The sequence below is a fragment of the Felis catus genome, chromosome A1 (assembly GCF_018350175.1).
Source record: "Felis catus isolate Fca126 chromosome A1, F.catus_Fca126_mat1.0, whole genome shotgun sequence".
Lineage (NCBI taxonomy): Eukaryota > Metazoa > Chordata > Mammalia > Carnivora > Felidae > Felis > Felis catus.
In genome coordinates this window covers 67,287,539-67,314,906 of record NC_058368.1, presented here as the reverse complement: position 1 = coordinate 67,314,906, position 27,368 = coordinate 67,287,539, and the positions used below count along the sequence as shown (strand labels likewise).

Sequence of the window (27,368 nt, the reverse complement as noted above, 5' to 3'; positions counted from 1 at the left end):
TTGATGTTCTTGCCTAAAGCATGAAGCCTGGATGCATGGCTGCAACAATCATCTTGTGACCAGACACGAGAGAAAGGCCCAGAGTCACAGAGACCTTGCTTCGGTCTTCTCAAGCCCCTGGACCAGCCCTGGGCTACCAACCTTCAGATTTCTTGTTCGGTGAGAGAAAAATAACTCTCCTGACATCCTAGCCTCTAATGAGCTTGTGCTATGTGCCAGGCCCCTGACATGCATTATACTCTCTAACCCCCAGGACAGCCCTTCTACAGGAAACTGAGGTGCAGAGAGATTAACCAGTTTACCCAATGTCACATGGCCCTACTGATGGCTGTCACGTACTCAGGAAGGCCTCAACAATTGATTCAGTTATTTTATTATTGTCAGAAATATGATACAAGATCACACCCTAAACAAAAATATTTTTCTCGTGACCAACATCTACCGACAGTTTCACAGCTCTGGTCACATTAGTATTGTTGAGTTTCCTAGGGTCCATTCAGGAGCTACTCTGTCTTAGAGCAGTCATCCGGAAGTTGTCCTTTCTAAAATCAGATGTCCCCTGGATGGAATTCTTTTTTCCTTAATGGCTGCAATTGGTAAGTGCAGGTTTTGTTAATGTTCTCAAGTAAATAACCCTGATGTGATCTAAGACGGAACTTTGGGACACAGCTCACCAACGTTTCTGGGTGTTAGAGTATATCAGAACTGTTTGAGTAAAATCTCAAAAGCCCTGCCCCCAAGGATTCTCTGTGAGGATGTGATAGTGATAAAGACAAGGATTTCTAAACATTTATTGAGCAAAATATGTGCTAGGTGTGTAACAGTACATAAAGCCTTGAAGATGTTATTTTTAATATTGGATCTATTAGTACTGTCTAGATATCCAAGCTAATGATTCCAATAGCCAATATCTTCCCAGAAATGATTAGTACAGCTAACCACTTGAATGCATACATGCATTTTATCCTCACAACAACTCTGTGATGGGTAATATAATCATCTCCACTTTTCAGATGAGGAAACCAAGGCCAAGGAAATGTTAAGTTCCTTGTCCCACAATTCTTAGATGCTAATAAGTGACAGAAAAGGAATTTGAACCCTAGGAATATGTCCTAACAAGAGAATATTCATTGATTATCAAGCATACACTCGATTTCTTAGTTGGTAACACAGAATAGCTACCCTTTAGAGTCGCATCAGAAAACCCTCATTGCATGCTGTAAAGTGTGGGGTCAACATGTTCTTTGAGAGTCTACTGGAGAGTATGAAGTGCATCCATCCGTATTCTTGGCTCAAGCCGACGGTGTCATTTGAGACTACCTTGCTTTGGTTCCCTTTCGAATTGACTTGACTGTGCTTTGTCATTTTGCAATTGACCTGCTTTGAGGGATGGTACAAAAAAGTTTTCTAAAATTTTGTGTTTACTGCAATGATCTTAGTGGAAGTGTTTTCTGTTCCATCACACAATGTCATTACATGAATGAAGGGCAAATAATCCAACACAAACCGGCTAAAGCAAAATTGGAAGTTATTGGCTTATGGAATTTAGAAGTCTGGATATAGTTCAAGGACTGCTTGATCCATGGTCAAGTGATGTCAGCAGGATTTACTTTTCTCATTCTGTGTCTTTATCTGTGTCTTTATCTTATCCTCTCAGATAAGCTCTGCTCTTGAGGTCTCTAAATAGCAGGGCAGCTCCAGCATTCACGCCTTTTCGTGTGCAAGTTCAGAATCTTTCCCAGAAGTCCAGGTGATCTGATTAGCCGTGCCTGGGTCATGTGCTTATCTCTGAACCAATCCTGGGGGCCAGACGGATGCAATGCATTCACCAGGCTTGTGTGAGTCACGTATTCCATCCCTGCTTGAGACGGAAGGATGGAGTCAAATCCACAAGATACACACAGATCAGGATGAGTAGTGGATGACCCCCAGAAGAAAATTGTTGTTTAGTTATCAGGCAAGAATAGCTGGACACCATGCAGCAAAATTAGCCTACTCCGCCACAGTCCACTTTCTACATCTGTGAGAGAAATTCTGCTTGATTGTATTTCACGGGCACTGTGACCAATGTACCTGATTGTTTCCCACACGGTAGGGAGGCCGGCTGCCATATCTGCTGACCCACCCACATTAACTGTAAAAGACCTGTGATAGGCAGTAGCTTTATTTCATTTTCCTAATATGATCTTCTCCTTATATTTCTTGCCTCATTTACTCATGTTTTCTTTTATATTGGGTATATTATTATAAGCTGCTTGAAAATTCTTTTGGAAAAAAGAAGGACATAAAGCCTTAAAGATGTTGTTTTTAATACTGGATCTATTAATACTGTCTAAATATCCAAGCTAAAGACTCCAGTAGCCAATATCTTCCCAGAAGCTATTAATATGGTTCCAATTTATAATTCTACCAGAAAAAATAGAACGTATTTTAGTATTATTTTTTTATTTTAGAGAGAGAGATTGAGAGAGCACACGAGTGGGGTAGAGGAAGAGGAAGAGGTAGAGAAAGAGCAGGGGAGCAGAGGGAGAGAGAATCTCAAGCAGGCTCCATGCTCAGTGAGGAGCTCAATCCCATGACCCTGGGATCATGACCTGAGCCAAAATCACAGATGCTCGACCGACTGAGTCACCCAGGCACCCCTAGGACATATTTTTAGCTTCCACCTAGACCACTTATTCTTTCTTGTCTCACTGGCAATTTTCCATCCAGCTTTTAAGATTCAGTTTATCAACTTTTCTTCCTTGATTACACCCTTCTCCCCTCTCCAGATGCCTAAGGCCAGTAGGTTTTCATCCCATCTCATTCTTTCTTCTCAGAAGAGCTCCCGGAGGGCAAGTGCTGTATCTCCAGCCCCTGGCACAGTGCAGGAGTACGTGCTCAGTAAAATCCATGCAAGAAAGGAAAAAATGTGGGAAGGAAGGAAGGAAGAAAGGAAGGAAGGAAGTAGGCAGGCAGGCAGGAAGAATGGCTTCCTCACAAGTGACTCTGGGTAAATATTGCCTATGGTTAGTGGATATGGTTAGTCATGTATCTGGCAGGAAGGAACCTCTCCTCTCACCATAAGTCCTGATTAACTTCTTCATTTATACAGTACAGTATTCATAAGTATGAAGACTGTAAGAAGATAGGATCCTCTCATCGCCCTTCTGTGAACACAAAGACCAGAAGTCTTCTGTAAGCTGCTGAGCAAGTTTTGTGACCACCCCAGACAAGTCCTTGGGAATGGCAGAGGGACCCAGAATCTTTGCAAAGTATTTGTTTGCCTAATAACAGGGGCTTTAAGGGTTTTTGGAAATTGGTTTTCTTTGGGAAATCACTTAAAGTTTCCCATTTCCTTGTAAATATTTTTAGTAAAAACATTATCCTCTTGGATTTCAGAGGAAGTTTTTAAAAAAAAGAAAGCTTGAAGGCATCACAAAGTAATGTGCTCTTAAAACACGGCCACGTATTTGAAGGTATGTCCTCTTTAGTCTGAATGCAAACCTCTGGTCAGCACAAGCCTTCTCTGCGGATCCTCTCTGCCTCAAGCTATAATCTTCAAAGTTCTCTAGAGGATTGCAATTGCACATTGTTTCCTATAGTATAAAATACCGTTTAGTCGGCCCGAAGATTTAGAATGTAACGATACTGTACAATTTTCATGGCTCCGCACCACCTGATACACACGACAAATGTTTTATTACCGTGAAGCTCTAGTACTTTCCCGCTGTTTAGTCAGTATACATTTATCGCAGTTATTTATTTGGATAGTTTAACACCTATTATTTTGAAATTACAAAACGTCTTCATTTTTTAAAAACTTTTAAAAAACAAGCCAGCTTGGGACACCTGCCAATTTCCCCCATTGGACAGTTCGGTTTTTTTAGATTTATTTTGAATTGAAGTATACGTGACATACCATACAGTATTATACTAATTTCAGGTGTACAACATAGTGATTCGATAATACATTACAAAACGTTCACCGTGTTGTGCAGTTACCATCTGTCACGACAAAAACTTCTTCTAGTAGTTAGTAAGAATGCACCGATCTGTCAGAAAAGTCCCTAGTATTTCTGAAAGGAAAAGCCTTATAAAAACACCACTACAAAATCTTTCCCCAGATAGCCTGCCAAACCCTCCTTACCCAATACAAAAAAGAACAAAAACAAACTCCAGGCTCTCCTTCACCTGTTTTTCTTCTAGGGAGTTGAATATTTAAAAATGGGTCAAATAGCAATATGGGACCCACTGTCTGCGTTATGGCTGCTAAGGAAACAAGAATTAAGTCGCCAAATAAATCCCTTTGGTTATTGGGGCAAGGAGCTCAACATCATTTTCACAAGTAAGTCTTGTCACCGTGGGGATTTTATAGCACCTCGTTAGTGCTTATATTTCAAAGAAAAAAGAAAGAACTGAGTTTCTCTCAGAAAAGAGAAAGGAACATGTGCTTTTAAATTAATCCGGAGCCAAATAGGCCCAAGTTCAGTGGAGGACTAGAAAGGGACTCTGTCCTCAAGCCAGCCGAGGTCCAAGGTTTCAGCAGGTGGCGCTGTTTCCCCTGGGTGGGTGGTCCGGAAGGGGGCGCGGAGGAGCCAGGGCCACCTCTTCCGGGATGCATCCAGTCCAAAGGAGGAGGCTTGTTGACACAATAGAGAAGGCAAACTCTGAGGTGAACCCAAGGCTTCTCAAATACTACAGCTCCTCTTCCTTAGGGACGCTGACTCATAGCCTCACCTCACGCAATGGAGAGACTTTCATGCCACAAAATGTAGTCATCCCTTTCTTGTGTGTAACCTTTTTCTTTCTTGAAAAACACTGTGATGGGTGCAAGCTAGAGCTCCTCCTTCACAGTGTGTCTCCAGCCAGTCTACTCCTTCTGCCTCCGGGCCACCGCTGCGTGAGTCCACATGACATCACTTCACATCTCAGACACCTCGATGGCCTCCACGCTTGCCCTATGGCCTTACAGTTCACCCTCCACACAGTAGCCGGGGTGGGGGGGGCTTCCTAACATTAAAATCATCATGTCACACACATCCCTTGCCCCCTCAAACCCTTCAGTGTCCTTCCAAAGGACACCAGAATGCTGTGCCTTGACTTACAAAGCCCGGTATCCTGTGACCCATGGCTCATATTGGCCTCTGTTCCCCTCACTTGTTCTTCTCTAGCCACCCTCATCTGCTGACAGTTTGTAGAAGACCCTTCAGGTCACCTGCCTTATGGCCTTTGTGCTTCTTGAAACTTTGAAGCATTTAACTTGACTCTTCTACAACTTTTGAGTTTCCATTTAAATGTTATCTCCATAGACCGGGCACCTTCTACCACTCTACATAAAAAGAACCCAGTCCGGCGTCTGGGTGGCTCAGTCAGTTGAGCCTCTGACTCTTGATTTTGGCTCAGGTCATGATCCCAGGGTTGTGGAATCGAGCCCTGCATTGGGCTCCACGCTGAGCATGGAGCCTCTATCTTTCTCCCTCTCGCCCTCTCCCCAACTAATGCTCTTTCTCTGTCTTTCTAAAATAAAAAAAAAAAAAAAAAAAAAAAAAAAAAAACCCACCCAGTTCCTCTACCCCATTATCTGTGGGGGGCTGGTAGATGTTTAACCACTGCCTTTGAGGGCAGGGAGAGAATCCCTGATTGCTAGTGTTTGACGATTTTTGTGGTGTAAATATACTACTACACAGCTGAGTTGAAGCTACCAACGTGAAGTTCAACGTGAAGCGGGCAAAATTTCTGAAACGTAGCAATCTGCTCTTGAGAGGTGACGTGCGCTGGCTCCAGCGTCCCAGTGCATTATTGTGTATCACACGTGACTGATTGTTTCCTTTATGGCTCCCGTGAAAAGCACGAATAGTGTGTTTGTTTATACATTTACTGTTTTGTTTGTCTCAAAAGCTCATAGACAGAGATTGGAATGTAAGGTCTATGAGGGAGGGTCTCTCTCAACCCTAGCCCCACTCTTACTCGGTCTAGTAAGTTTTCAAAACATATTTATGAGTTGAGGCACCTGGCTGGCTCAGTTGGAAAAACTGACTTTTGATCTTTGGTCGTGAGTTCGAGACCCACATTGGGTATAGAGATTACTCAAATAAATTTTTAAAAACTGAAAAAATATATTTATGAGTTAATGGTAAGAGCTCGTTCCACATACAAGGGTTTTCTTTTTCAAAGACTTTTTCTTTTCTTAGGTTTCCTATATTAACAAAAAAAATTTATTTCCTGATTTCAGGGGGAAAACCTCTTATTTGCTGTTTTTAAAATCCATAAGGCCAATAAAAAGATAGGATGTTGTCTAAGGAGAGGGCACAGAAGGAGAAAGGGCTGGAAGGGATGTCGGATGGTATGAAGTAGAACGAATTTATAGTTGAACTCCTTCAGTGAAATGATTTTTAGCCTTAATGTTATTAGAAAATAAGCCTACCTTCGGTATAGAGTAAGCCCTGCTTTTTGTTATGTAAAATATAAATTTCTCATTCACCACTGTGTACCCACCGCCTAGCACAGTGCCCGGCAGAGAGTGGGAGTGGGTACCCAGATATATATATATATCTTTTTTTTTTAATGGTTATCTATTTTGAGAGAAAGAGAGAGAGAGAGTCAGAGTCTGAGCTGGGGAGGGGCAGAGAGAGAGAGAGGGAGACACAGAATCTAATTCCTGACTGTCAGCACAGAGCCCGACGTGGGGCTAGAACTCACAAACTGTGAGATCACAACCTGAGCCGAAGCCAGACACTTAACGGACTGAGCCACCCAGGCGCCCCTCAAATATTTATTGAGTAATGAATAATGTAGAACCTCCTGACTTTGGATTATAAGGACCATTCTACAATGGTGGGAAAATTCAAAATTCAAGTTAATAAAACATTTATTGAGTATCAGGTATTGGTAAAAACAAACAAACAAACAAACAAACAAACAAAGCCAACAACTTTATGTGCAGAAAGTTAGAGTTTCTGTATTCTGGTTCAGTCCGGTCTCCCAGGTCAGCCGTAGGGACATGAAGCCCGGGGCACAGGGCACCACCTCCCAGCTCACCCGAAAGCACAGGCAGTGGAGGTGGCAGGGAGGAGATGGCACCAGGTATCTATCTGGGAGTAGATGGCACCAGGCCGTAGCTGCCCTGCGCCTCTGGGAAATTTCCAGGACAGCATCCTGTGTGGGAGAAATGAAGTGATTGTCCTTGGGTGCAGTCGCCTACCTCAAAGGGAGTGAAAACATTCCCTAGGTCTTCATTCGCCCATCTCTCTCCCTCCGAGCCTTGTGATGGGTTGACCCAACATATTGTTCCCACGTACATGAAAGCAAGGAGGAGGAAAGAGAGGGAGACAGGGAGGAAGGAAGAAAATCTTTACATGAAATGCCTTTTCCTAGTTATGCTACTGGCCTGGGTCTGAACACCCCTGAGAAGAGGGTCCTCAGCTCTTTCTCTCACCCATGCCTCCTGCAGAAAACCCCTCACAAAGAAATGCTTTTCTGTGAAGCCAGTTCCCTTCGCATCACCCAAGTTTCTCAACACTTGTTTCTGTTAATAAACAGACGTAGGTTTGAAAGATCACCTGGTTTGGGGCGTCTTTTTTCTTTCCTTTTAGTTCTCTGCCATTCTATTGTAGGCTTTGCTTTTTTCACCCAAAGAAAATCCCACAATAGCTTGGACAAATGATACTAATCTGTATTTATAGTATCTTATTTTACTTAATGCTGTTTTGGGTTCTTCCAGCTGACTGACTTTCAGATATATGAAAAGATTGGACGAGGTTCTGGCAAAACTGGTTGTCAAATGCTAAATCTTGCAGATGTTCCAAGAATCTCTGAGTTTTAAAAAGTGAACCCTGCAGTGCAAAATGCTTTATTTTCTATAAAATTCTTATGCTTGACAAATACATCATATTCATAGGGTACTTTTACTTTAGAGTTTGACTACGGTTTTTTGGCCGACACCACCTTTCCAATGTCCTGAAAGATTTCTTATTTTTCTTGTTTTATATTTGAAGGCCAGAGGTTTGAATAACTTGCCTCAGATAGCAAAGCAGTCAGTCATAGAGGTTCATCTCCAACGAACTGGCATATCTTATCACGTAAATTTCCTAGCAACATAATTTATGAGTTTATCAATATTGAAAGATTTCTTGACTGTGCAGACTTTTTGCTTGATTATAAACATAGTTAAATTTTCATAGTATATAACAGATAATATACACCCATTTTATTATCAAGCCGTAAAAATTTTTTAAATGCAGGGCGTAGTAAAGATTACGACAGAGCACATCAGGGAAGGGCTTAACAAATAAGCAGGCAGTCAAATGTTCCAGAATCAATTGTGTGTAGAGATAAGATCCTTACCCTTAAGAAGCCTACCACCAACCCGGGAAGACAGAAAACAAACATTCTCTAATCAATGCTAGCACAAAGAATTAGACTTCTGGAGGGGCGCCTGGGTGGCTCAGGTGGTTAAGCATCTGACTCTTGATTTTGGCTCAGGTCAGGATCTCACAATTTGTGAGATCGAGCCTGAGCTCTGCACTGATAGAGCAGAGCCTTGCTTGTGATTCTCTCTCCCCCAATCTCTCTCTCTCCTCCTTCTCTGCCTGTCTCTTTCCCCCTTCTCTCTCTGTCCCTTCCCCACTGGACGCATGTGCACTCTTTCTCTCTCAAAATAAATAAGAACATTAAAAAAAAAAAAGAAGAAGAAGAAGAATGAGACTCCTGGAGCAAAATACAAAGTTCTGCAAACTGGCAAAGTGAGGAAGGAATTCACACGCGTTAATGTTTGTTCAGAGAGGGCAGGACAACCACAGAAGGCTTCTAAAGGGGTCTAGTGTTCTGTTAGGTTGGTAGACAGGGAATATGGAAGATTGGCCAAAGCCAAACTCAAAGGTAGAAATTTCCAAACTTCATCCCTTGAGAGACATCCTCAGTTGTAAGCCAGACTATCCATTTTCATTCCAGCCTTCCTCCCAAGGGCAATGGAAGGACCATCACCACATTCAACGTGACCCTCCATTTCAGCAGTGGTGTGCCAGAGCCCTCTGCAAAGGCTTTCCCACTGCTCAAATTTTAGAGATTTTGAGAGGCCATTGACAACGTGTCTACGTAGTTTGCAATGTTCCCACGTGGGACTATTTACACCACAGAAATGGCAGACTCTATAAATCAGCCCCCTGTGCCCACCACACCCACCACCTGAATATGCATGGCTTATGGTCAAAGAACCATCATGGTGGTTGTGTGTGAGGAAGAGAAAAGAGATCAACATGAGTGGGTAGAAAAAAGGAATAAGGAGGCAGAGGCAGAGCAACAAAGACAAGGTGGCAGGAAACCACCAATGACTTTCTAGAAGGTTGAGTGCATGACCTAGGAACCAACAGGAGAGAGGTGTGCCTCCAGAGGAGTGGGACCACTTACTTTACATCTTTAGGTGAGGGCAGAGTTGCTTGAGCTTTGTATTATAGGAGAGCTCAATTAGGGTTTCTTTTGGGGCAACTGGGTGGCTCAGTCAGTTAAGCCCTGACTTTGGCTCAGGTCATGATCTCGTGGTTCATGAGTTCTAGCCCCACATCGAGCTTTGTACTGACAGCACGGAGCCTGGAGCCTGCTTCGGATTCTGTGTCTCCCTCTCTCTCTGCTCCTCCCCAGCTCGCACTTTGTGTGTCTCTCTCAAAAATAAGTAAACATTTAAAAAAAATTTTTTTAGATTTCTTTCAAAAATCTGGCAATATTCTGCCTAACTCCTAACATGTTTATGAAGCTAAAATTATTGTGGCTTTGCCATGTGGCCTGACCACCTGTTTCTCTGTCATTGGAGCAGAGTCTGAACAATTCTTACAGAATTTTGGCCCTGCCCGTAGACACTCCTGCTGCTTACCTCTGAAGTAAGGTGGCCATGATCTCATTACACTCAATTTTCATGCAAGGATGTCACCTGTGTCCCTGCGGCCTGATTCCTGTGGAGTATATACGTCCAGACTTGACTGGCCACACGGTGTGGCGGACCTTCATAGACTTGCTGCCGCTGGGCAGACCTAGCCCATCCAATACCACATTCATGATCTCTCCCCCAACGCTTCTACCCTCTCCTACATTCCAAACTTGCTTATTATCCTCTAAGTCGTTATCCAAAATAAAACCTTGGGTGTCATCTCTGGCTTCTCTGTCTCCCTCACTGCCCACATCTAAGCAGCCAACGTATTATCTTTATTTTTTTTTTAATTTTTTTTTTAACGTTTATTTATTTTTGGGACAGAGAGAGACAGAGCATGAACGGGGGAGGGGCAGAGAGAGAGGGAGACACAGAATCGGAAACAGGCTCCAGGCTCCGAGCCATCAGCCCAGAGCCCGACGCGGGGCTCGAACTCACGGACCGCGAGATCGTGACCTGGCTGAAGTCAGACGCTTAACCGACTGCGCCACCCAGGCGCCCCCAACGTATTATCATTAACACCTGTTCTCCACTGCGACTACCACCGCCTTATGCCAAGTTCTCATCTGTTTTTCCCTGGAATCCCACAAAAACGTCCTAATTATCTGGGGTCTATGCCTTTAGCCTCCATGTCCTCCAACCTATGCTCCACAGTAGAGTCGCATGTAGAAAGCCCAAGTCTGATCGTGTCCCATTTCCCCATTCCTTCAAAAGTTTTCTAGAATTTTCACAATAAAGTTCAAGCTCCTCACATCAGCTCACAAAGCCTCATGAAACGAGGCTTGTTTACTCCTCCAGTCTCAACATTCCTCTCAACTCCCTCACAGCCACCCTTCCATCCGGCTCTCCAGATAGTCAGCTACACCGTGCTGTGCCACACCCCAGTGCATTTGCACGGTCCGTGCCTTCAGCCTGGAATTGCCACCGGACTCCCCTAGTCTCTGCACCTACTTCATGATTTCACCAACTCCTACTCATCCTTCAAATACAGCTCAAAATCACCACTAGAAAGAAACTGTCCATGACACCCAGATTGATCCAGGGGTCTCCCTCTCTGGGCTCTTGCCTCCTATGGCACCTGAGTACATACACAGTCAGGTACCTGTCTGCTTTTCTTATTGCTTGGCAAGAACCATGTCCTCTTTGGCCTTGTGTCCCCTTTGCCTAACATTTAGTTGATGTTTGAGACATGTTTGCATAACTGTTTGTCCTGGACTTGATTTTCCTTGTAGCTGGGGCAGGTGGCTTGAGTACAGGCGTTGCATATGAGGCAGGAGGAATACAGTATGGGGAGTGATACGTACTTGACTTTATTGTGTGGTACCACAATGTAAGGGGTGGGAAGACAAAGATGATATGTTTCATGGCGATCGTCTTTCAATAATACTGATGCAGAGAAGAGATTGAGAGTGATGGTAAGGCTGGACGTAGCCACAAGGACATTAAGGGTGGCCTTGGGCCAGGTAGCTTCAGAGGGGTAATATGAAAGGCAGCGGGGAATAGGAAGTGGGGGCAAGGCTGAACCTTTGTTACTTTTGGGGATGCCGGACGCTTGACATACACAACCTCAAGTCATTCTCACAACCACTCTGTGAAATAGGTTTATCTTTTCTTTTTTAATTTTTTTTAACGTTTATTCATTTTTTGATAGAGACAGAAAATGAGTGGGGGAGGGGCAGAGAGAAAGACACAGAATCCAAAGCAGGCTCCAGGCTCTGAACTGACAGCACAGAGCCCTATACGGGGCTCGTACTCACGGACCGTGAGATCATGACCTGAGCTGAAGTCAGATGCTTAACCGACTGAGCCACCCAGGCGCCCCTAAATAGGTTTATCTTTAAGAAACTAAAAATATCGCCAACAAGGAAGCTGAAACTCAGAGGTCCAAATGCCAGATGCTGAGCCCTACCTTCTCAATGGTTGATGTGGATTCAAACCCAGTTCATTCCCTTGAAAGACCACATACCTCCCCTGTACCACACTGTTTTTACTGACATAGAAAAGGACGTAGGAATAAAGGAGGTGGAAAGTAACGAGACTCGACCCCACCCTTCCCTCAAGTCATAAATGTTTATCCATGGAAGGTGGCTGGAAATTAGGATAAGAGCTAAAATTCATATCTGAATTGATGGAGCATTTTTTTCCGAATGGAGAAACTTGGGTGTTTTCAAAGGCAAACACACCTTCCTATGCCTCTTTTTAATGCTCATGGAAAGTGGCGTTCACGGGTCGAACTAACGCTGTGTTGAGGCTTTGCGAGCACATGTGACGGGATAGGACCAGGTTCCCAGGGCCCATGGGGAGAAAATAAAGAGCAGAGTACCTGTCTCTGTCCACACCTGCCCCCATCCCCCATGGCCTGCTGAAAAACTCCATTTCAGCTCTATTGCCCCCAGACTCTACTCCACACATCAGTGTAAGAGGAGGGCTGGGAGATAAAAGGGAGGTCACCTTTGGGGGGCTGCTGAGTATGTGGTATAGCAACCCTCTTTTTCCTTCACCTCCCTTTTGGGGAGAGAGGGGATTTGACCTGGTTTCTCCAGCGATCTTTTTTTTTTTTTACACTTTATTTTTGAGAGACAGGAAGAGACAGAGTGCAGCTGGGGAGGGGCAGAGAGACAGGGAGACACAGAATTGGAAGCAGGCTCCAGGCTCTGAGCTGTCAGCACAGAGCCAGACGCGGGGCTCGAACCCATGAACTATGAGATCATGACCTGAGCCAAAGTCAGAGGCTTAACCAACTGAGCCACCCAGGCGCCCCTCTCCAGTGATCTTCTTACAAGATTAGTGGAACCTAGCCTGTGCCTCTTATCAAGATCAGACAGATGACCATCTCTTCCCAGAATGATGCTGGGCACCAGCGCTGCTGGGTGTGGAGGGACGGTGGCCCTGGGAGAGTGTCACCGCAGCTGCCTACTGTGCCAAAGAAGTGTGAGTTTCCCTGGCCAGCTGGCCAGCTCGTAAGAAAACAGTGTTTCCTGCCTCGGAAGAGATAAAACGTTCACTTTAGCAAGATGTTCTTGTTCCTAGATAGGATAGCAAAGAAATCAGCTACTGGGGATAATGCACTGGCCTTGGCCCACTGACCCTTGTCCCTTCCAACAGGACCAGGTCCACCTTCCCCTTTATGGAGCAAGAGGGGCTGAAACTGGAGAGGCGGGGGTTTACAGGCACCAGGTGGGTTGAGAAGGCAGAACTTTCCGGGAGGCATCGTGATCTCATGGTTTGTAAGTTTGAGCCCTGCACGATGCAGAGCCTGCTTGGGATTATCTCCTCTCTTCTTCTCTCTCTGGTCCTCCCCCCATTGTTCTCTCTTTCTCTCTCTCTCTCAAAATAAATAAAGTTTAAAAAAAAAAGTACTTCCCCAGGGGGCAGAGGGAGTGGAATCTCCAGAAGAGAGGGGCAGCAGACATGATGTCAAACCTGAGATGTCAGAAATAAGGAGTGCCTCGGTGGCTCAGTCAGTTAAGCATCCGACTCTTGATCTCAGCTCAGGTCTTGATCTCAGGGTCATGAGTTCAAGCCCTGCATTACGCTGGGACTGAAGCCTACTTAAAAGAAAGGCAAACAGAATAACACAAGAAAGACTGGGTGAGAGAGAGAAGCATCCATGGTGGGGAACACCTCCCTTCTGGAGGCCTGAGGCTTCAAGGGTGAAAGTCTACCTTTTATTCTTCCTGCCCTGACTGGGTTTGCTTGCCCTTTTGAGATCTGCCTGGCTCTTCTGAAGAAAACTCTATCCTAGTTCTTGTATGTCTGGAAAGGTAAGGTTAATGTGGCAGAAGGGACTTGGCAAGGACAGAGATGATCCTATCATTTTGCCGGGCTCAACACGCACACACGCGCGCGCACACACACACACACACACACACACACACACCAGCAGCAGCTACAGGGACCCCTTAGGCTGGCTAGCAGCAGAGGACACCCTTTGAAATACCAGGCAGTGAGGCTGAATTCCCCAGGCACACCCTACCAAGGATTAACTCGTCCCCTTTTTAACACCTAGCCTTGCCACAAGCAAAGTTACTGGTGCCTCCATTGTATTTCATTCAAGCATTCACACAGGTCAACCTCCCTTTGCAAACATGTGCTTTGCCCACTGCCTCATTAGTGCATGAAATGTGTTGTGGCAGTAATCTGACAGACAGCTGAGAGCTTTTGAATGGTATTTGAATGGCTGCTGCCAACAGCCATCTTGGCTTCTCTCAAGGAGCCAAAAATATCCTTCAGATAAGCCGCAAAGAGACTGTGGCCTGGGCGGGAACCAAAATCAACCAAAGACCGTGGCCCTTGCATATATTTCTATGCATCTAAGGAATAAATGAACCATGTGGCCGTAACAATGCCTACATTTTCAAACTCATGGGTTATGCTAAATTTCCAGAGAAACGGATCCAGGAAATCCAATTTTACGTTTTTAATACCTTGAAATTGACGAGAATTTCCAATGTAATAATATTCAACAGTGATTTACATAGAGAAACAAATGGACGTTTTTAAAGAATGGGTAAAGGTCACATCATATTCTGGTAATCATGATTAGTGTTGCTTGTAGAGGATTAGTGGGAAAATTAAAAATAGATGTAGACAGAATGTTCTTTCTCTCCTGCCTTTAAGTGTGCCCGTATATAGTTTTCCATATCTTAACAAAATACACACTTCACTCCATTTCCCTTTCTGATAATGCCCTGACAGGCTGATAATGCCCCGACAGGTTAGGCTCTGTTTAACTAGTTTCCCCTGAGGGCAGGCTCCGTTAAGAGGAGCTAAGTGCTCTGGTGTATTTCAAAATGGTTTCTTTTCCCTTCCCCCTCCTAGAAGCAAGAGGGGATTTCTTTCTCTCCAACATGTACCGTGGGAATGTGGTTGAGCTCCTGGAGGTGGATCTCACAAAATTCAGAGGTTATGACTGGGCCCTACTGGAGTTTTTAATTTTCAGATTTGTCTGCACTGAGACTCCAGCAATTTCTCAGTGATAGTTCTGCTTTTCGTCCCTGAGTACCAGCTCGCAAAGCGGTTTCTGCTCCTTGAGTGTGTGCTCTGGTAAGCTGGCACTCCCCCATTGGCCTGCCTGTCTCTCCAGTCTTGGAGGGCACAGGATTTGCCCTGTGTAATCCTGTCTCTTATGGATCCAAGAAAAGTTGTTGAGTTTTCAATCTGTTCACCTTTTTACTTGTTATTAGAGTGGAGCGGTGACTTCCAAGCTCCTTACCTCTGAACTGGAAAGGAGAAGTCCTCTACTCCCCTCTGTAACTATGTCTCTCTCCTTTGGTTGACATGCTTCTTCAGGAATCCTCTTTGATTACTTTGCTGGTTTTCTTGACAACCTTTCTCCACTTCAAATGTTTTCCTAATTTCCAAATCCAGGGTATATTTGAACATGTACTTTTTCCTGTAATTCCATGAAGCATCCATAACCACTCCTTTTTACAGCATCCTTTCCTTTGGCCTTATATGGAAATACATTCTTCAGAATTTGGTGTCTGGATGTTTATTAAAGCCTCTTAACTCCCAACATAGGCCACTTCCTGTGGTTTAGTCTTTGGCCTTCTATTTTTCTTCCTTTAGATTCTCCCTTTTGGTGAACAGATCCACCCCCTATGGCTTCTATTATCACGTTTATGCAAATCTACATATTCAGCTCTGACTTCTGTCCTGAGATTAACATCTTTAGCTGCATACTGGAGATCTCCAGTGAAGAAATATCCAAGATACAGACCCAATACAAGTTTCATCTGTAGCCCATTTCTTCTGACCTGGACAGGAAGTATTTCAACAAGTTCAACCACACCACAGGGTGGGGCTCACAAGAAACCAGTATGTTTGAATGAGCATTGGAAATCCATGAGACTGTGAGTTTTACCTCCCACCCTTTCAATCATGTATATGACTATGTCCGTTGGAAAGAGTGGAGGCTCCAGAAACATCATCTTTGTTGAGAGACCCCTTTTACTGAGTAGAATGCATTGGGAGAGTATGCATCTCCCTGACCTAAAACGTCCCACACTATGAGCATTGAGGCAAATTTCTAGAGAAAGAAACCACCCCCTGGGGCTTCTCAGACATGAGTGGAGGGAGCTCCCAGAATATGAGACTGTCTGTAATCCAGCAGGTGAGAGGACAGAACATCAAGATTTGAAATATTACTGTAATTATGATCTCATTTATACTCTCAGAGTGATGATTTTTTTAAGCTCCTTTTTCTCAATGAATTGCAGGCAACTGCCCAAGTTGGGAACCTAGGAGTTGAGTTAAACTTGTCCCTTTTCTTCATCTCTGAAATCTAGTGAGTACCATGTAAACCCATCCTTTATAACTTGTGTGGAAGAAAAATACTATAGCACAAAGGATGCAGGAGAGGGGACTACTCTTATAAAATTCTTACATTAGGTGATATAAATTCAAAGTAGACTATAATAAGTTATGTATGTGTAATGTACTGTAATCCCTAGAACAACTATTAAAAAAAAACACACCAAGAAGTATAGCTAAAAAGTCAATAGAGCTGATAGAATAGAATACTTAAATCTGGGGCACCTGGGTTGCTCAGTCAGTTAAGCATCTGACTCTTGATTTTGGCTCAGGTCATGATCTGAAGGTTGTGAGATTGAGCCCAGTGTTGGGCTCCACACTGAACATGGAGCCTGCTTGGGATTCTCTCTCTCCTCTCTTTCTGCCCCTCCCCCACTCTTTCTTTCTCTCAAAAATATAATAGAATACTAAAATCTATTCAAGTAACTAAAAAGGAGATAGGAAAGGAAGAACAAAAAATAGAAGAGAGAAAACTCCAGCAAGATGCAGACTTACACCCAACTATATCAGTGATTACATTAAATGTAAATGGAACAACCATTTCAATTAAAGGCAGAGGTTATTAGACTGGACTTAAAAAAAAACAAAAACAAAAAAACAAAAAACAAACAAGACCCTGGGGCACCTGGGTGGCTCAGTTGGTTAAGAATCTGACTTCAGCTCAGTTCATGATCTCATGGTTCCTGAGTTTGAGCCCCACATCAGGCTCTGTGCTGACAGCTCAGAGCCTGGAGCCTGCTTTGGATTCTGTGTCTCCCTCTGTCTATGCCTCTCCCCCTCTCATGCTCTCTCTCTCTCTCTCTCTCTCTCTCTCTCTCTCTCTCAAAAATAAATATTAAAAAATATTTTTTAAAAAACAAGACCCAATTATATGTTGCTTGTGAGATATGCACTTTACATATAAATACACAGACAAGTTGAAAGTACAAATATGGAAAAAGATACCCATGTAAACTCTAATCATAAGAAAGCTAGGGTAACTATATTGATTTCAGACAAAGAAGGCTTCGAGACAAAGGGAATTACTAGAGATGATTAGAGTCATCTCATAATGATGAAAGGTCAATTCCTCAAGAAGACCAAGTAAATCTGCCCTTGATAGTATCTGCCTTACATGCTACCTCCTCTCTACTTCATCTTATCTCTTGGCTCAGTTTGGTTCTCCTGGTTCCTTAGCAGGATGATGTCTCTCTCCTACTCTAACCCATCCTGGCTGCAAGTGCATTTTTTAAAATAAAAATAAGATCAGTCCTTTAATCAAAAACCTCTAATGGTCACTAGCTGGGTAAAGTCCAAATTCCTTCCTTAGCCTGTTATAGTTGTCCCAACCCAACTATCGAGCTTTGTCTCCCATTGATCATCATTCAACCTTCGCCCCATTCACAGCAAAAACTCCTGTTCCAGAACACATGATGCTTCCCTCAGTGCATCTGCCAAAGATCCTCCACTTGCCAAGATCCCCTCCTTTCATTTCCTCCACACATCAATTAGGCATCCTTTTGTACTTGGCTATAAACTGTACCTGAACTAGCTCCTGTCATTCTCCCTGTCCTCCCTCTCTCACTGTATCCCAGCCACCCTGGCCTCAAATGCTCCATACTTAGTCCATTTTAAGGTCTTTGTATTTGCTGTTCCCTCTTCAAGGCATGCTCTTCTCTTCGCTCACTGCATGGTAACCCCTTTGATCCATGCAGGTTGCTCCTCACAGAGTCTTTAGGGAAAGACAAGAACATCTTTGGAACATTTTCTACTCTGACTCTACTAAAGGACTATGTAAGTAATGAGGATCTGGGGATTGGCACCGTGCATCCAGTGAGATTTCAATAAAACATTAATGGGCTGGGGGTGGGGGGAGGCACCAACAATGCCAGGCAATGAGAGCTGAATTGTGAGCTCCAAAGACATACTTGCTTCAGACCATGATTCTGACCTTTTAAGTCCTTGCTTGGGAAGACATCCCGATCTCAGGATCCCCAACAAAGAATCCCTGATTTAGATTGTAAAATTTTCTCTTAGTTGGCTTTAAAAAATCAGCTTGCATTCTGTTTTTTCTCTTTGTGTGTGTTTTAAAACATATTCAAGTTCAATATCTTCTCAATTTAAACTCAGCATCTTTTTAATTCTCTTAAGACATCCCTTCCCTCTCTTCTTTGATTTTTCTCTTGGACTCTCCCCCACTAGTATTCATTCAGTGGCCTGTTTTCTTTTGAGAGAAAAATGTTTGGCAGCTTGCTCTTTGGCTGCAAAAATGTTGAACAGGTTTTGAGCACTTGGGTTTCCTGGCTGGCACAAATCCCTTGCCTTGTTACATAAAGGAATCCCTGCACCCTTGAAACTCCAGGGGAACACAGTGTTGGAGCCTCCCTGTTTGAGGGTTATTGGATAAGGTGCTTGTGGACGTGTAACTGCTGTGCTCAAAGACAACATGAATGGCAGTGTTACTCACCACGAGCACCACTGTGGCAAGCAGGCCTGCTGTCCTCATTGTGTGGCCGGTCTGTCCTTTGCAGACTCACAGCTCCACTTCCTGCCAGGGCTATGGCGGTTGGCGTGGAGCCTTGGCACTGAGGTCGGCAGCCCCTTCTCCCTTACACGCAGCCACACCACTTCCACATTCCTGGCACACATTTGCAACGTCCCCTCTCGCGATTTCTTCAGCCCTGCATTGCCCTCTAGGAGCCTGCGACCTAAAAGAGAGGCTTGCCCCTGACCCAGCTGTAAAATCCAGTATTCACCCTAAACTGAAATTAAATATTGCCTTATAATAAGTGTTATTCATTATTAATCATGCTTACTAATAGTCAGTACAATAAATGGTTTAATGATACAATTCATTGTCAGTAATAACATTTCACAATTGTACCTAACTTTTTTGAATGCTTACTCTGTGCTGCACTCTCTTGCTATGTTTCAACTCCTTGAACCCTCACAACAAACCTGGGGGCTATGCACCATTATTATCCCCATTTTATCACATCAGACGATGAAACTGTGGCAAGCAGAGATGGAGAAACTCATCCAAAGTCCCACAGCTAGGGCGCGGAGCTGGGCTTGAAACCGGGTTGTCTGATTCCCCAACTCAGGCAGTCTGACTCCAGAGCCTGCACTGGAGTAAGTGTCCCAGGGTTTGTTCCATACAACACACTACAGACAACACAATGAGACAGATGGAGGATGTTATGGACAGAATGTTGAAGCCCTAACCCCAGTGTGACAGTACTTGGAGACAGAGCCAAGGGGAGCAGTTAGGTTTAGATGAGGCTTGCTTCCTCCCTCTGCCAGGTGAGGACACAGTGAGAAGACAAGGTCTGCAGGCCACAACGTGGGCTTCACCAGGAGTCAAAACTGCTGGCACCTTGACTTTGGACTTCCCAGCTTCCAGAACTGCGGGAAGTAAATGTTACAGCTGTTTAAACCACTCAGTCTGTGGTATTTTGTTGTAGCAACCTGAGCTGACTAATATAGGGGAGGGTGTTCCTTAATCAAATCAATTTGGAAAATGCTCAATATTTACTATCTGAGAGGACTCGCAATGTCTATTAGAAAAGTAAAGGCTCTGGAAAGTCCTGCATTAAAGAAAGCTCTTTAAATTTGTTAAAGCAGAGGTGCCTGGGTGGCTCAGTCGGTTAAGCATCTGACTTCAGCTCCAGTCATGATCTCACAGTTAGTGGGTTCGAGCCCCACCTTGGGCTCTGTGTTGACAGCTTGGAGCCTAGAGCCTGATCCAGATTCTGTGTGTCCCTCTCTCTCTGCCCCTCCCCTATTCATGCTTTGTCTCTCTCTGTCTCTCAAAACTAAATAAATCTTAAAAAGATAATAAAAATACATAAGTTTGTTAAACCCATTGCTTCCCAAACTTTTTGAAGTGTGGAAATTCCCCATGTATGAATTCTTTACAGAACACACTTGGAAGGTGTTCCTGGGCTGAATGCCTCGGGTAGGACTGTGTGCTTGTTTCCAGGTGGAATGTAACTGCCCGGTGAAGTCAGAAGCTTATGTAGGGAAAGGTTTGGTAGCTGAGACCAAGAGGGGAGATGCGATACAGGCAGAGCCTGAGAAACGCAGGGCAGAGGACTGCAGCCAAGAGGCAGTGAGTGGCCCTGCAGGGGGGAGAAGAGCCCAGATATTCCAGAACATCCGGGAGGGTAAGTGGGAAGATCTACTACAAGGAACTTGTTCTCAGGGTAAATCTGGCGAGAACTAACTTCCAAGAGCGAAGTTAGGGCCTATCCTGGACAGAGGATTTGACTTTAAGAGCAGAAAGGCCATTATGGTATTGTGTAAATTTGAATATAGAAGAATAGGATATACAAATAAATCGCAGAGTTATTGTATCATCTGCCAGAAACGGCCATATGTGATACCCACTAGAAATTTAACACAGGCTGATGTCCTAACATGTCTTAATTTCTATCTAGGGAATTACAAGATGAGACATCAAATAAAAGACCCAGCTGGGCAAGAAAATAAGAAGGTCTTGCTTGGCCACAAAAGTGGCCATTTATAGTATCCAATAAATGTTCTTGCTGAAGATATTGAAAGGACAGAAAGGGGGAGGATTAATAGCATCATATGGGGGGTGCCTGGGTGGCTCAGTCAGTTCATCGTCTGACCCTTGGTTTCGGTTCAGATCATGATCTCGTGGTTGTTGAGTTTGAGCCCCGCATTGGCTCTGTGTTGACGATGCAGAGCTTGCTTGGGATTTTCTCTCTCTCTCTCTCTCTCTCTCTCTCTCTCTTTCTCTCTCAAAATTAAAAAAAAAAGGCACAATTCAGGGTTTGTGTCCTTAAAATGAAATATTAATCATAATTGAGCAGTTAGATCTTTTTAACAGTTTAAGCTTCTCACAGGGTGGTGGGGGGAGGAAGAAGGGAGATCACCGGCAGAATGATGGCAAATGTCAACAGAAAACAATCAAATTGCTATATGATCGCATAGGAAGATTTCATGTCTGCTGTTAGCTGAGGGGGCCTTATGCATTCCATCCAAATCTCACATCCTGATTCCTTGTTGTTCAGAACATGCTAGAGGAAGTTTGGAAAAGAAACTGTTTTGTTCAGAGGTTGGCACACTTAGTACAATTCAGGCAGTTCATTTGTAATGAGTATTCAACACACAGATCAATTGTGCAAACAGATTCAATTTGCTATTTTCTTAAACAGAAGAACATACAAACATAAGTGGCCTCGATGATTTAACACTGAAAATGTTGACATAGTAGAGATAAACCTCAACGTTGAGCAAAGGGCTTCCCATACTCTCTTCATTGAAAACAAATTGAAAATTTGTTTGACATCAATAATTTTTCCTCAGAATTGGGATGTATTGAGGTTGAACACGTTACACGGAGCAAACAGCCTATTTTCAATTTTTTGTGTTCATATATATATTCACCTGTAATTGCAAATTGCATACAAATGATGTTTTCTCTTGTGCAAATGCCAAGGGAAGTCAGCAAATGTCGTGATTATTAGTGCCATCTACTGGTGAAATGTAGTATGACCACATGTACCGGGTCTGAGACGCAGAGTTACTATGGGGGATGAGGAGTCAAGTAAAAGGACAGATGGGACAGGGATTCTGTATTTGAGAATGATGGTGGCTATGGAGTGCCTGAGTGGCTCAGTCAGTAGAGCATCTGACTTCTGCTCAGATCGTAATCTCGCAGTTCATGAGTTCAAGCCCCACGTCAGGCTCTCTGCTGTCAGAGCAGAGCCTGCTTTGGGTCCTCTGTTCCCTTCTCTCTCTGCCCCTCCCCTGCAAACTTTTGCTGTCTCTCTCTCTCTCTCTCTCTCAAATAAGTAAATAAATATTTTTAAAAAGAGTGGTGGTGGTTATTATGCTAAGTGAAATAAGTCAGAGAAAGACAAATACCATATGATTTCATTCATATGTGGAATTTAAGAAACAAAACAGATGAACCTATGGGAAGTGGGTGGAGAGAGGAGAAAGAAACCACAGGAGACAGTTTGTTCTCTGTACAAACTGAGGGCTGCTGGAGGGAGCTGGATGAGGGATGGACTAGTTAGGGGATGGCTACTAAGGAGGGCGCTTGTTGTGATGAGCACTGGGTGTTGTACTAAGTGATGAATCACTGAATTCTCCTGAAACCAACATTGCACTGTTAACTGAGTAAAACAAAATTTTTAAATGGTGGTGAACCTATCTTTATGAGACAATTAGAAATTCAAACATTTAAAAGGTATCTGACTGTTAAATAATTATTGCTGATTAGTTTTAGGTGTGATGTTGGTGTTGGGGTTACGTTACAACATCCTTATCTTTCAGAGATTTGGGGCCAAGTCTGACCCACTATCTGTTTCTGTTTGGCCTATGAGCTAAGAATAGTTTTTATATTTTGGGCTGAAAGAATCAAAAGAAGAATGCTTTGTGTCGTAGGCAAATTACATGAAATTCAAATTTCAGTGCCCATAAGTATGGTTTTATTGGAATATGACCCTGCTCATTCATTTACGTTTTGTCTGGGCCTGGCTGCTTTGTGCTTTGCCAGAAGAGCTGAGGATTTGCACAGAGTCCGTGTAGCTCACAAATCTGAAAGATTGACCCCCTAGCCCTGTACAGAGAAACCTTGCCCACACTGCCCTAGAGCTGCCTGTTCTTTTTTTTTTATATGAAATTTATTGTCAAATTGGTTTCCATACAACACCCAGTGCTCATCCCAAAAGGTGCCCTCCTCAATACCCATCACCCACCCTCTCCTCCCTCCCACCCCCCATCAACCCTCAGTTTGTTCTCAGTTTTTAACAGTCTCTTATGCTTTGGCTCTCTCCCACTCTAACCTCTTTTTTCCTTTTTCCTTCCTTCCCCTCCCCCATTGGTTCCTGTTAAGTTTCTCAGGAGCCACATAAGAGTGAAACCATATGGTATCTGTCTTTCTCTGTATGGCATATTTCACTTAGCATCACACTCTCCAGTTCCATCCACATTGCTACAAAAGGCCATATTTCATTTTTTCTCATTGCCACGTAGTATTCCATTGTGTATATAAACCACAATTTCTTTATCCATTCATCAGTTGATGGACATTTAGGCTCTTTCCATAATTTGGCTATTGTTGAGAGTGCTGCTATAAACATTGGGGTACAAGTGGCCCTATGCATCAGTACTCCTGTATCCCTTGGATAAATTCCTAGCAGTGCTATTGCTGGGTCATAGGGTAGGTCTATTTTTAATTTTCTGAAGAACCTCCACACTGCTTTCCAGAGCGGCTGCACCAGTTTGCATTCCCACCAACAGTGCAAGAGGGTTCCCGTTTCTCCACATCCTCTCCAGCATCTATAGTCTCCTGATTTGTTCATTTTGGCCACTCTGACTGGTGTGAGGTGATACCTGAGTGTGGTTTTGATTTGTATTTCCCTGATAAGGAGCGACGCTGAACATCTTTTCATGTGCCTGTTGGCCATCCGGATGTCTTCTTTAGAGAAGTGTCTATTCATGTTTTCTGCCCATTTCTTCACTGGGTTATTTGTTTTTCGGGTGTGGAGTTTGGTGAGCTCTTTATAGATTTTGGATACTAGCCCTTTGTCCGATATGTCATTTGCGAATATCTTTTCCCATTCCGTTGGTTGCCTTTTAGTTTTGTTGGTTGTTTCCTTTGCTGTGCAGAAGCTTTTTATCTTCATAAGGTCCCAGTAATTCACTTTTGCTTTTAATTCCCTTGCCTTTGGGGATGTGTCGAGTAAGAGATTGCTACGGCTGAGGTCAGAGAGGTCTTTTCCTGCTTTCTCCTCTAAGGTTTTGATGGTTTCCTGTCTCACATTCAGGTTCTTTATCCATTTTGAGTTTATTTTTGTGAATGGTGTGAGCTGCCCTGTTCTAAGTGTGGCCTGTAAACCAAGCATCACTGGCTTTGCCCGGAGGCTGTTAGAAACACAGAATTTTGGTCTGTGCCCCAGACCTACTGATTCCAAATCTTCAGATCCCAGGTGATTCCTCCTCACATTAAAATTTGAGGAGCACAGGGGCACCCGGGGGGCTCAGCCGGTTAAGCATCTGGCTCTTGATTTCGGCTCAGGTCACGTTCTCACGGTTAGTAGAATCCAGCCCCATGCCAGGCTCTGCGCCGACGGCTCAGAGCCTGCTAGGGATTCTTTCTCTCCCTCTCTCTCTGATTCTCAATCTCTGAAAATAAATAAACAAACTTAAAAAAAAGGTGAGGAGCATTGGTTTAGATGGCTCTGCTCACCTCATCCTCTGGTCGCACCGTCCCAAGGGTGCAGCAGCCAGTGGGGACATGCGGCTGTCTACCTGGAGCTCCCCTCCCCCATTTAGGTCATGCCCTGAGGACCTAGAACCCTAGAATTCCTGCCTCCAGAGCTAAAGCAGACCGTCTCCGCAGGGTCCATCTCCTAGCCGGTCAGGGGGTCAAGATAAGCTGTTTATGGGGTGGGAAGAAGGTGGCTTGGGCTTGGATGTGAAGCAGGGTGTCCTGTGGCTTGAGTAGCAGATTCTACAGGGCACAGAAAGGGTCAGTCAGAACCAGAGGTGGGAAGAGAAAGGGGGGGGGTGCTAGGGGCTGGGGTCAGCTCCCCCTGTGCTGTCAACCTTCCGGCTGGGAACTCCAGACTGCAGGAATCCCAGCCTGCCAGGTATTTGTGAAGGTATATTTCACCATTTGGGAGCTTGATTCCTAACTTCTAAATACTTAAACATATAGTATGGGCCTTCATTTCTGCTCTTGATGTGGGGCCCACCAATCTTACTGGCATGTGTGTTGCATGCTCTCAGAGTAAGCTCTGAGAACCACCCGCATCAGAATCCACAGGGTTCGGAATTTTAAAAAATGCAGACTCCCAGGCCCCACTTGTGAGTCCCCTGAATCAGAGTCTTTGGGGCTGGAGCCTAGGAGTCTGCATTCCAACCAGCAACCCCTGGTGATTCTGACCCACACCAGAGCTGCAGAAGGACTCGCAGTGAGGACCGAGTGGAGAAGCAGGAAGCTTCAGGGGAGAAAAGAAGGGGGAAGCCAGGTCAAAGGGAGACGCTCTTCGTAATACGGCCTGATCCTCCCCACCCCAGAGTCGGCTGCAGGGAGAGGCTTTCTGCCAGAACAGGGCAAGGGTGTCCCCCCGCCAAATGGGGGGCTCCCAGGGGCTGCCCTGCAGAGGGAAGTACAGGAGTCCGCGCATCATAGGGAGAAAAAGGAGCTGCAGGTGCCTGGAGGGACCCTCTGAACTCAAATGGGGTTCAGGCTGAAGCCACAGTGCAAATCTTTGGGCAAGCGAGACGTCCGGGGTCCCCCCTCCACACAGGGGACATGGGAGCAGCTGGGACAGATAGTGTAGTCCTACCGGCATGGGTTCAGAGTCTGCATCTGCCACATGCAAGGTATACGGCCTGGAGCAGGTTACTGACACTCCGTGGGCTTGTTTCCTTGTCCATAAGATGGGGATCCTAACACCTGCCAGTCTTGGGTTCGTATTAAATGTGATAATTCAGCAAAGACATGTCCTTGCCACACAGAGATGGATAAGGGCTGGCTGTGCTTTAGTAGAAGAATGTTACCTTATACCTCCGGGCTTCCTGATGCTTGATGTCATAGGCACTTGCCACTGGCTGATAAGGTGAATTTCCCTAAGCCCCAAGCACAGGAAGCCACTTAGGCTCCAGTCACAGCCCTGTGTCAGACCAGTGCTTGGCCAGAGACACAGAACTCCCATGGGGCACCTGAGTGTCTCAGTCGGTTGGGTGTCTGATTTCAGCTGGCTCAGATCATGATCCCATGGTTCATGAGTTCGAGCCCCGCATTGGGTCCTCTGCTGTCAGCGCGGGTCCTCTGTGTCCCCTCTCTCTGCCCTTCCCCCTGCTCACACTCTCTCTTGCTCAAAAATAAAAAACAAACGAAACAAAACAGAAAAAGAACTCCATGGGGCGCCTGGGTGGCTCAGTCGGTTGAGCATCTGACTTCAGCTCAGGTCATGATCTCATGGTTCATGAGTTCAAGCCCGGAATCGGGCTCACTGCTGTCAGCACAGAGCTCGCTTCGGATCCTCCACCCCCCTCTCTCTGCCCCGCCCCTCCTCACTCTCTCTCTCCCAAAAATAAACACAAAAAAACAAAAAAAAACCGAAAAAACAAAAAAACAAGGAATGAAGCTTCATTTAAAAAAAAGAACTCCCTGAGCTTTCCTGTGAAGAAGCAACTCCAGAAGTCACTGTCCAGCTGCTCCCTGGGCACAAGTCCTAGGATTTCCCACCCATCGACAGCACACCTGGAGGCTTTCGGGTTTGTCAGGAACGCAGGATTTGTAGGAAACCGGAGACAGCGGTGTCATACTAGAAAACCGCCACTAGGGGGAAGCAGAATCCACACATCCGTGTGAGGAGCGTGAAAAGGCGTGGCGCGCGGACCCGGAAGGGCACAGGAAGAGCAGGAGGGGTCCAGGTCCTAACCTCCTCTCCCCTTGCCAAGCATCCCACCCTCCAAACACCTGAACAGGAGCTGCTGGTCCTGCACTGGAAGCACCTGACCACTGTGTACCGTTGCCTCATCCAGGTATAGTGCACTGTATGTTAAATAGGGCGAAGGGCGCAGTGGTTCACAAGCTTAGCTGCAAATTTGAATCACCTGGGGAGCTCTGTAAAATCCCCGCGCTGAGTTTTGGTCTCCATGAAGTCAGAATCTCTGGGGTGCGGAGGCAGGAATCAACACTTTTTATTTATTTCTTTATGTTAAATCTTAGGGTCTTCATCTTTATTTACTTTTATTCTTTTTAATGTTTTATTTATTTTTGAGAGAGACAGACAGAGAGAGAGGGAGTGCAAGTGGGGGAGGGGCAGCGAGAGAGAGTGACAGGATCCAAAGCTCTGTGCTGACAGCAACAAGTCCAATGTGGGGCTCAAACACACCAACCGTGAGATCATGACCTGAGCCAAAGTCAGATGCTCAACCAACTGAGCCACCCAGGCACCCCCTTTTTTTTTGTTTGTTTTCTAAGTAGACTCCACGCCCAATTTGGGACTTAAATTCCCAACCCTGAGAGCAAGAGTCACATGCTCTACCAACTGAGCCAGCCAGGGGCCCCAGGAATCAATACGTTTCAAAATACCCACACTGCGATTCCACATTGCAGCCAAGTTTGAGAACCATGGTTGTAGACAAAAGATCTCATTTCTTCCCAAATGGCAACTGG

General features: G+C 44.8%; 1 protein-coding gene and 1 long non-coding RNA gene across 6 annotated transcripts in view; one reads left to right on the top strand and one right to left on the bottom strand.

Annotated features, from left to right (window-relative positions):
* LOC123384700 overlaps window positions 1-27,368 on the top strand; it is a 111,438-nt gene that overhangs the window by 32,691 nt on the left and 51,379 nt on the right. For 3 of the 4 annotated variants that reach the window (XR_006596153.1, XR_006596154.1, XR_006596155.1), the window contains exon 1: window positions 26,300-26,731. The exons of the other annotated variant lie outside the window; for it this stretch is intronic. This is a non-coding gene — a long non-coding RNA (uncharacterized LOC123384700). Of the gene's footprint in view, window positions 1-26,299; window positions 26,732-27,368 lie in introns of those variants that run through there. 4 annotated transcript variants of the gene reach the window in all.
* The window catches only part of CLDN10 (claudin 10), a 114,833-nt gene that overhangs the window by 56,185 nt on the left and 31,280 nt on the right, over window positions 1-27,368 (bottom strand). The window lies entirely within an intron of this gene.